Genomic DNA, 11,447 nt, shown 5'->3' with positions numbered 1-11,447 from the left:
CACTTTCAGTTCTCAGTAAAGTTGGTATTGAGTGGTTAATTTATACCTGTGCTGTAGAATATTAATGGGCAACAAAAGCTACACGTGCAAGAGCAGCGGCGAGTATTGACTCGTTCATTTTCCGGTCTCTTGCACTTTCCCGGCACATGAGAATAATTTTTCACTTAACTATCACCAAATAGAACACGAAGTTTACAATCTGCAGTGACGTGTCTCGACAAAATGGCTTGAAAATGCATCCGGCCTCGTGTGTGCTGTCGCCGTTGAAAATTCGATAGACTCTAGAAAGAACTTTATTATTCACTTACAATGGAATAGTGTTTGTGTCTACCTGTTAGTCAAGTCTTGTCACTGTTCCTGTGACAAAATGTGTCCAATATATATATATATATATATATATATATATATATATATATATATATATATATATATATATATATATATAATGGAATGTAAATAAGAAGAAAGAAAAGTGGATGAAAAAATAACCAGCCGTGAGCAGGTTATTTTCCTGTACATTCCTTGGCATTACTGTCTGTTAGATCTAATTAATATTGTATATATATATATATATATATATATATATATATATATATATATATATATATATATATATATATATATATATATATATATATATATATATATATATATATATATATTGTAACGGTAGGATGAAAACGACGAAGAAGACAAAGAGGAGGACGATGTTGTCAGATCTGTGAGCCAACTGGGCGCCATCTTGTCCACCACCGAGTTTATTCCTCGTTTTATAAAGTAAAGTTATTCTCCCGTAACATCATTGGTGGGAGGTGCGGGGTACTCACTTCACGCAAAACGGAGCTTCGTAGCGGGCGCCTAGTGGTCTCCCCCATGGCGACTGCAGTCAACAATGCCGACCCTTCCCCGTCTACCGTGCCTTCTCCAACTACGTCCGTGCTTTCTCCAACTGGACCGTCAACCCTCATCTTGGAGCCCCCGAGAGATCCAGGTACCTTTTCTGGCACTGATGGCATTGACGTAGAAGCCTGGCTGAAGTCATACGAACGAGTGGGTGTACGTATGCGATGGGATCCAACGCTCATGCTGGCCAACGTGATTTTTTATCTCAGAGGTACCGCAAAGGTCTGGTACGAGACGCACGAGGAAGAACTGACTAGCTGGGAGTTATGCAAGCAAAAGCTCCGGGAGCTATTTGGCAGGCCTGTGGGAAGTCAACGCGCCGCCCAAAACGAGCTCGCACGTCGAGTTCAGACGTGCACCGAATCATACCTCACGTACATTCAGGACGTGCTCGCTTTGTGCCGCAAGGTAGACTCGCAGATGTCCGAAGCCGATAAGGTTGGCCATATTATTAAGGGCATAGCAGATGACGCCTTTCACCTTCTTGTGTTCAAGAATTCATCTACGGTCCACGACATTATTTCTGAATGCCGGCGCTTTGAAGAAGCGAAGAGCCGCCGTGTTCTCCACCAGTTTGCCCGGCTTCCAAACACGGCTGCAACGTCCACATGCGAAGACCCTCGCCTGCCTTCTACGGAAAGTCCCGGTGACGTTGTCCGTATTGTCCGTCGGGAAATAGAAGCCGCAGCTCCACTCGTGTCAGCTTCCCCCAACTCCGAAAGCTATCACGCCACCGTCTCTCTCATACAGACCGTCGTGAGGCAAGAACTGGCCAACGCCGGCTTAAACGTCTGCTCCATTCATCGTCCAGACTACGCCACACCAAATCCACCCGTGACTGTCCCGCCCAACCGACGTTTTTCTGCCAGCCCACATTATCGCGACCCGGCGGTATGGCGCACCCCAGACGACCGGCCGATATGCTTCAATTGCGGTCGTATAGGCCACATTTCGCGTCACTGCCGTGCTTGGTCCAGCTCTGCTCCGTGGCCTCACCCTCCGCCCCATCGCCCACCTGTCTGGAATTCACGCTCATCACCGAAAACAGAGCCGCTAACGCCTGAGAATTCCTCGCGCCCCCGATCCAGCCGCTCCCCTTCGCCACAACGCCGTTTCTCCCGCTCGCCCCCATCTCGCCGATCGCCGTCCCCAAGCTCGTTCCGGCGTTCACCTCCGGAAAACTGACGGGAGCAGCTCTTGGAGGTGATGCTGCAATACCGACCCGATCCCAAAATCCTCTACTGACCTTGCCCGCACATCAGAACCTTATCAATGTTGACGTCGACGGTGTACCTACTACAGCCCTCATTGACACTGGCGCACACGTGTCTATCATGAACGCTGACCTTAGAGCACGGCTGAAGAAAGTCCTTACTCCTGGCCCAACTCCTGTGGTCCGAACGGCCGATGGTGGAAAAGTCGCCGTAATTGGTGTGTGCTCAGCTCGCGTCAGCGTCGCCGGACACCACACATCAGTTCTGTTTTATGTTTTAGAACACTGCCCTAATGACATAATTTTGGGCCAAGACTTTTTGTCTGAACATTCGGCCTTGATAGACTGCTCTGCCGGTATAGTGCAACTCGCTCTACCTAATGTTGTTGATCCTCCAAGTTGCCCTCCAAGTCGGCTTTGTTCTACAGAACACCTGCGTCTCCCTCAACGAACAGTAGCTTACATAGGCGTCTCCCCTGTTCCACCTGTCCCAGACGGTGTTTATATTGTGTCCCCCAATGTTGACGTCCTGCTTTCGCACAACGTTGCGTTTCCTCACACCGTCATCACTATTACGGCCAATGCATCCTGCCTACCCTTAGTGAATTTTTCACTATGTACACAAGTCCTCCCTCGTGGTATATCTCTAGCCGAGATCGTGCCGGCGGCAGAGTGCCATATTTGCACTCTAAGTTATGACAGCATCCCGAGTGCCGAAAAAACTTCGTCTACTCCTCCATCAGACCAAAGTGTGTTAACCAAGATGATTGCCCCCGACTTGCCGAAAGAACAAGCTAACGACCTGCGTTCCCTGCTTGCATCTTTTTGGGACATCTTCGACCTTGGCGACCGCCCACTCGGCCAGACGTCCGTTGTTAAGCACCGGATTGATACAGGCGATACGAGTCCAATCCATCGGAGACCCTACCGTGTTTCCCATGCAGAGCGGCGCATCATCCAACAGGAGGTCGACAAAATGCTTTCTCGGAATATCATCGAGCCTTCATGCAGTCCCTGGGCGTCCCCTGTTGTACTTGTAAAGAAGAAGGACAACAGCTGGAGATTTTGCGTCGATTATCGCCATTTAAACAAAATAACGAAGAAGGACGTCTACCCTTTACCACGCATAGACGATGCCCTGGATTGCCTTCACGGCGCAAAATATTTTTCCTCCATTGACCTCCGCTCTGGGTACTGGCAGATTGCCGTTGATGACATGGACCGTGAGAAAACGGCGTTTATCACTCCCGACGGCCTTTACGAGTTTAAAGTGATGCCATTCGGTTTATGTAATGCGCCCGCCACATTCGAACGTATGATGGACGCTCTGTTGCACGGCTTCAAGTGGTCCATCTGCCTGTGCTACCTGGACGACGTTATCGTTTTTTCGCCTTCTTTTGCGACGCACCTTGAAAGGCTATCGAAAATCTTATCTGTCTTTCGTAAGGCGGGCCTGCAACTCAATTCGGCAAAGTGCCACTTCGGCCGTCGTGAAATTTCTGTCCTCGGACACCTCGTTGATTCCGTGGGGGTTCGCCCTGATCAAGATAAAATACGCGCAGTAAGAGATTTCCCTGTACCAACCTGTACCAAAGACGTTCGCAGTTTCGTTGGCCTCTGTTCTTACTTCCGCCGCTTTGTTAAAAACTTCGCCGACGTAGCACGCCCTCTCACTCAACTTCTCAAAAAAGACGCTGGCTTCATTTGGGGCCCTGAGCAAGCAGATGCGTTTCAAAATCTAGTGTGTCTGCTTACGTCTCCGCCTATCCTCGCCCACTTTGATATTTCATCTCCAACAGAAGTTCGTACAGACGCAAGTGGCTATGGCATCGGTGCAGTCCTCGCCCAGAAACAACAAGGACGAGACCGTGTTGTTGCTTATGCCAGCCGCCTTCTTTCGCCTGCTGAAAGAAAATATTCAATAACCGAACGGGAATGTTTGGCACTTGTTTGGGCAGTCGGTAAATTTCGTCCCTATTTGTACGGCCGGCCATTCACAGTAATCACAGATCACCACGCCTTGTGCTGGCTTTCGTCCCTCAAAGACCCTTCAGGCCGTCTTGGCCGTTGGGCGCTGCGCCTTCAAGAATTTGATTACTCAGTCCTGTATAAAACCGGCCGCCTGCATCAAGATGCGGACTGCTTGTCCCGGTATCCTGTCGACCCTCCAGACGGCGACTCCTCTAAAACCACCCTTCCTATCGACGTTTTCTCTCTATCCGCGTTTCATGACATTGGAATCGAGCAGCGACGAGATACTTTCTTGGACGGTATTATCCGAAGGCTCACATCGGAGAGGCCCGACCCTTCCCTTCGAATGTTTGAAATACATGATGGTGTATTGTACCGTTGCAATATGCGTCCTGACGGCCCCGAAAGACTACTCGTCGTTCCCATTCAATTGCGTCACACTGTTCTCGCCCAGCTTCATGATGCACCTACAGCGGGTCACCTCGGCGTGTCACGGACCTACGACAGAGTTCGCCGGCGCTTCTTCTGGCCTGGCATGTACCGCGACGTCTGCCGTTATATTGCAGCCTGCGACCCTTGTCAACGACGGAAAAAACCAAATGCCCCTCCGGCCGGACGTCTTCAGCCACTGCACATCCCACAAGACCCATTCTACCGTGTTGGCGTGGACCTGCTTGGCCCTTTTCCTACGTCAGCTGCGGGTAATCGGTGGATTGCAGTAGCAACCGATTATGCTACCCGATACGCGATCACACGGGCCCTTCCAACCAGCTGTGCAACTGACGTGGCCGATTTCCTTTTGGAGGACGTCATCTTACATCATGGCGCCCCTCGACAACTCCTTACCGACCGAGGCAGCTACTTCCTTTCCAAAGTGGTTGATGACCTCCTCCGCTCCTGCGCCACTAAACACAAGCTCTCGACTGCTTACCATCCACAAACAAATGGTCTAACGGAGCGCCTCAATCGCACTCTCACCGACATGCTCTCCATGTATGTCTCCGCCGATCACCGCGACTGGGACACTACGTTACCGTTTGTAACATTCGCGTACAATTCTTCCAGACACGACACCGCTGGGTTCTCTCCTTTTTTTCTGTTGTTCGGCCGTGACCCTGCGCTACCTTTCGACACCCTCCTGCCGGCCGGACTAAATGACAAGTCTCAGTACGCTCGTGATGCAATAATGAAGGCCCAAGCGGCACGCCAAGTTGCTCGACGACGCTTACTGGACTCCCAGGACAATCAGAAGAGCGTATACGACGCCCGCCATCGTGACGTCCACTTCACACCCGGAGATCTCGTTCTGTTATGGTTCCCCTCGCGCCGCGTTGGACTTTCGGAGAAGTTACTCCCACGCTATTCAGGTCCCTACCGTATCTTACGCCAAGTAACTGACGTCACATACGAAATCACCCCTACGGACCCCGCCATCCTTCACCCTCACACTGACGTAGTGCATGTTACGCGACTCAAACCGTATTACTCCAGTGCCTCCTGATTAGCACCGGGTCGGTGCTCCAGCCGCCGGGGAAATCATGTAACGGTAGGATGAAAACGACGAAGAAGACAAAGAGGAGGACGATGTTGTCAGATCTGTGAGCCAACTGGGCGCCATCTTGTCCACCACCGAGTTTATTCCTCGTTTTATAAAGTAAAGTTATTCTCCCGTAACAATATATATACACGCTACATACGCTGAAGAATGCCGCCAACTGGCAAGATCATTCACAACCCAAAAGCAAGGATGCCAAAAGCACCACCATGACGCATCAGATAACACTACTTCCTACGATCCAGATTCACTCGTCTGGCTGCATGTTCCCTCTGCTACACCTGGCCTTTCTACCAAGTTGGTCCCCAAGTATCACGGCCCATATCGGGTGCTATAAAAAACGTCACCAGTGAATTACCTCATTGAGCCACTGGAACCATCTTCTGACCAACGTCGTCGTGGCCAGGAAATTGTCCACGTCTGGAGACTTAAGCCCTGCCACGACCCTCCCGTGTTTACTTGCCCATAGGTCGCCAGGATGGCTCCTTATTTCGCGGGGAGTAATTGTAATGAATCTGAATAACGGACGCTCTGCTGGTAATGAAGAAGACGATGATGATCGGTGGCTGTAGTAGTAGCTCGCACACGCCGCTCGCCATTAGCCAGACCTGCCTGATAAAGCACATTTTGCCAAGCTGCGTCTGAACCTTTCTCGACGTACAACACCTCTATTTTATTATATATATATATATATATATATATATATATATATATATATATATATATATATATATATATATATACATGTGTGTGCGTGCGTGTGTGTGTGTGTGTGTGCGTGTGTGTGTGTGTGTGTGTGTGTGTGTGTGTGTGTGTGTGTGTGTGTGTGTGTGTGTGTGTGTGTGTGTGTGTGTGTGTGTGTGTGTGTGTGTGTGTGTGTGTGTGTGTGTAAAGCTAAATCATCAGTTTTTCTACATGATCTGCCAGTGCTACCTCAATACTAAGGCATAACATAATAAAATAACTGACGCGATCCTTCAGCATTTCACATTGTTATCTATATACAATTCTGGGATGAACATCTTTTCAACTACGGCAGAGTTTCTTCCGGGCTTGGGGTCACAATTGATAAGTTTTATGGCCTGAATGCGTCACCTTCTTGATTGCTTTGCTGTGAATTACTACTAAACACTTAAGCAGCTTGGTTGAATAGTATCATTGCTGTGATGGAAGCCAAATTTGTAACCTTGTACAAAACATCATAAATACCACAAGAACAGTAATAATGAACAGCATAATGCAGAAGTAATAGTATCGAAGGTTATACGTCCCAAGATTAAGATATCAATATGAGACACGTCGTACTGGGAGGCTCCGGAAGTTTCGACTCTCTAGTGTTCTCTAACGCGCACTGACATCGCCCGTAATACGGTCCTATACCATTTTGCTTCGATCGAAATGCGACCGTCGCGAGCGGGATCAAAGCAGTGACCTTCGGTTAGCAGCCGAGCACCTTAGCCACCTCTCCAAAGCGGCGGAGAGGCAAAATACCGGAAAAAACCACACATGCTATAAGATAATTAAAAAGGATTCTGTGCGAGCAATGAGAAACTTGTCCTTGTGCTAACTTCAAATATACATTGCATTGAGTTCTCATTCCTACAGACAACTAAGTTTGTAACCCCATTGGCTGCTATAGTTTGTTGTTTCGTCACACAAATATTTCCAGATAAGGCACGTCATCAACTTTTCAGCGTCAGTACTTATGGCCCTCTGTATATTAGTTATGTATGTATCTCAATAGTTACCAATCTCTAGACTAATACTGTCAATAAAAGCCAGATCGCCGCCGGTTTTTGCATGCAAGCTTCGTGACGCATATCTAAATTAGAGAGAGAGAGAGAGAGAGAGAGAGAGTGAGAGAATTTATTTACAGAAAGGTAGAGAGGTCGGCCTGAGTTATAGTTAGCTCTGGCCTGCTACTCTACACTGGGGAAGGGTGACTGGGGAGTGAAAGAATGATGAATGACGGTGGTAAGGGAGAGAGATGATATGTTCTTATTAGGCAGGGTGACTCTACAGACGTGAATCCAGTCCAGTGGCTTCTCAGAAAGCGATGGCGGCTCGTATAACCACATGTGTGCTGCTGGCGTCAGGCCAAGGACCTAACACAACCTCATTGGGTAATGATCGACTAATATATCGGCCAAGCGAAGAGATCAGTTGCTGACGTTCGCTTGCATATGCTGGACAGTCGCAAAATATATGTTCGAGCGTTTCTGGCAACTGACAGTGGCCACAATTTGGACCTGTGTCATTATAGCCAATGAAGTGAGTGTAACATCTCGTGTAAGCCACACCGAGGCGAATGCGGTGGATAATGCATGAGATGCTTCGCTTTAACTTGTGAGGCATACTAAACTTCATTTCCGGGTCCCATTTGTGCAGCTGCTTGTGCTGGTGTTCTTGTTTCTGCCAGTGCTCCAAGATGAAATTGCGCATTACGCGTCGAAGTAGGATGTCAGTATCTTGTCGAGAAAATGCGATGCAAATTTCCGGGGCACTATTTAAAGCTCTCTTAGCTTCAGCGTCCGCCTATTCATTGCCCATTAGGCCACAATGAGCAGGTATTCATTGAAGTGTTACATGATGTCCATTTTTTGTAGCAATGCCAAGAAGCTCTGCAATTTCAATCGATAAAGTATGATATGAACCTTGTCCCATGAAGCCATCGATGGTTTGAAGAGCAGCTTTGGCATCGCACAGTATTGTACATTTACGAGCGGGTTCTGTCGACATGAAACGTATTACCTCCCGAATGGCAACAAGTTCCGCGGCTGTTGATGTGGTCTTGTGATCTATTTTGAAACGTCGAGCTATCTTCATCTGCGGGATGACAAAGGCTGCGGCGGAGGTACGGGACGTGGTAGATCCATCAGTATATACGTGCGCCACACCGTCGTACATAGTATAAATGTACAGCAGTGTAAGTTGCTTTAGGCCAATCGATGGTACAAGGGACTTCTTCATAATCCCAGGAGTTTGAAGTATGACAAGTGGTCTAGGCAGTAGCCACGGAGGTGTCTCAGAAACACGTGGGGGAGAAAATCTTGGCCGTATGAGGTTCTTGAGCCGCGATATAGCTCTAGAATAACTGCAGTCTCGGTGGATGGCAGGGAGCGCTGATAGGGGATGTTGCCTGTGTCGAGTCAACAGGCGAAGGTGGACTCGAAGAGGCTAGCAGAGCACATATACTTTGATTGGACAAGCCCGAGCTTCGGCGAGAGTTCCCTTGGTTGATGTGCATTGAGGTAAGCCCAAACATGTGCACAACCCTTAAGCTTGGATGCTTTCTAGCCTACTCGCACAACTGGGCTTCATGCGTGAAAGCATGGGCATGCTGTATCTTAAGTACCCTACGAATAAAGATCGGTACAGTTGCAGGAGAGCTGCCTCCGAAGGGCCCCATCTTGCTCTGGTCATGACCCGAAGAACGTGGACAAAACTCTTGAGCTTTGACTTCAAGGCTGTGACGTGTTTTGTCCACGATAGGGTCCGGTCAAGGAAAACACCCAGAAATTTGTGTTGCGCAACAGCACGAATTTCTGTTCCATTCACAGTTAGTGGGTATCTTGTCATTTGGTTTCGTGTAAATGCAAATTAAGTCTCGAAAAGCTCAGGTATGTGCACACTATATTCATCGTTGTCTATTTTTCATGTCAGGCTCCACCGCGGTGGTCTAGTGGCTAAGTTATACTCGGCTGCTGACTCGCAGGTCGGGGGATTGAATCCCGGCTGTGGCGGTTGTATTTTCGATGCAGGCGAAAATGCTGTATGCCTGTGTGCTTAGATTTGGGTGCACGTTAGAGAACCCCAGGTGGTCGAAATTTCCGGAGCCCTCCACTACGGCGTCTCTCATTATCATATGTTGGTGCTGTGAAGTTAAACCCCACATATCGTCAGTCATCAATCAATGCTTTATGTCTGGTATTCAGTGGTGCACAGCAAACGTGGATTTTAACGTCACAAATAACAGCTAAGTACTGTATACTGTTCTTTCGTTTCCAGCGTCTTTGTTTATGTCATACCAGCGTACTTTCGACTAGAAAGCTGAGGTAAGAGCCAATATTATCGTTGGAACCAGACTTGTCGCGACATGACGTGGTTGTTTTGAGCTATTGCGCACACCTGACGTTACACTAAAAAAACAATGTAGCATTGAGTCAGTGAGTTGTGTACGCTGTCATGAGTAAGACGCATGTGCTGTGATTTACCTGTTATCGCAGAAGAATATCTGCATATCTTATCTGCTGCAAGTATCACAAGTGCCATGAACTCATTCTGTAGAATAAGCCTGAAATTAACCCCTCACGAGTTATTGCAGACATATGTCGAAAAAAAGGTAACGCTGAATGAACTTGGTTACAACAAAATTAGACATAACGCACTAATTTTGAAACTACAGTTTTATTTCCCTCAGGACAAGCGATCAAGTGCTATGAAAATAATTGTGTGTGCAACAAATGTCATGCGTTGCTTTTTCTTCGGCGATACAAGTAATAGAGTGTGGTAATCAAGGTTAGGTTGGAAGTCAGCACTTGTATTTTTTGTGCTGCTCTGATGTTCCCGTTCATTCAGCGGTATTTTTTCTCCTCATCAATATGTACCAACGCGCACAAATTTCAACAGCAATTGTGAGGTTTCTTATTGATATCAAGCGCTGTCCTATTATCGCATGTAGGCCAAGTCACTAAAAAATTTATGGACATAACTTTTTTTTCTAATTGTTCTTTTGTGCTCTTGCTAAAACTATTTTATAGTCCCTTCTTACTATTTGTCGACGCAGCACGCTACCAGGAACGTCACGGCTTCGTGGTTGGTGTCGTAGACCTCACACAACAACGCAAAAGCAACGCGTCAGTCGTCACAAGGAATGTAGAAACGGCAGAGGAATTGGCTATCGCGATGGCCATAGCCCACACTGACGCATTATGTGTAATCAGTGACTCGTAGACAGCCGTTCGAAACTGCGCCACTGGCAGAATCTCCCCCGAGGCATTGCGGATTTTTAGTATAGGCTAAATCACGAGGCGGACAAATACGTGCACATTCTTTGGTTCCCTGACCACACACCACTAGGTAACCCAGAAAACAGTCCGAATGGAGTGGCGCACAACGTGGATCGAGGTCTTACGTTCCCAATCGCGTGAGACGAAGCGGCCACCCAAACGGACTTTTCTGCGTCGGTGTGGAAATGGGACAATCGGCTCGCTAAATTTAACGACATAATTCAACACTATCGACTGCAAAAGCGGGAGTACCCTCCGCTTCACCCCAAGCTAAATCGGGCCCAGTCCGTTCAGTGGCGGCAGCTACAAACACGCACATACACGAATCCCATCATCATGCATCACATATATCCCGACGTCTATAGTTCTAGTCTTTGCCAGTACTCTACCACCAGAGCCACTGCTGGCCATATCCTATGGGAATGTCCAGCTTTAATCAGAAATTCTGGGTCGCGGCCTCCAATGAAGACCTTCAGGTGTGTTGGTGGACTGCGCTGCTGCTGTTGGCGGACTGGGCCTGGACAAACAACTTTGGGTAATCCAGCAGACCAAGGAAGCTGCCGGGAGACAGTCTCTCTGTTAGCTCCTGGGTGGCAGCCCGGCTCAGCAATCTGCCTGAAACTAATAAAGTCTATCTCTCTCTCTCCTCTTACAACATTCTTACACAGAACCTTTAAGGCTATAGTAAATAAACTAATAAAAATAAATAGAGCGTCTGTACTCTCAAGAAATTGTGCAGGATCTTTATTAATTGTCGGGTAATTACAATACTGTTTTAGGGGTTAGGTACCTTAAG

The sequence above is a fragment of the Rhipicephalus microplus genome, chromosome 5 (assembly GCF_043290135.1).
Source record: "Rhipicephalus microplus isolate Deutch F79 chromosome 5, USDA_Rmic, whole genome shotgun sequence".
Taxonomy (NCBI): domain Eukaryota; kingdom Metazoa; phylum Arthropoda; class Arachnida; order Ixodida; family Ixodidae; genus Rhipicephalus; species Rhipicephalus microplus.
The sequence above is the reverse complement of the archived record's forward strand: the minus strand, read 5'-3'. Positions refer to the sequence as shown.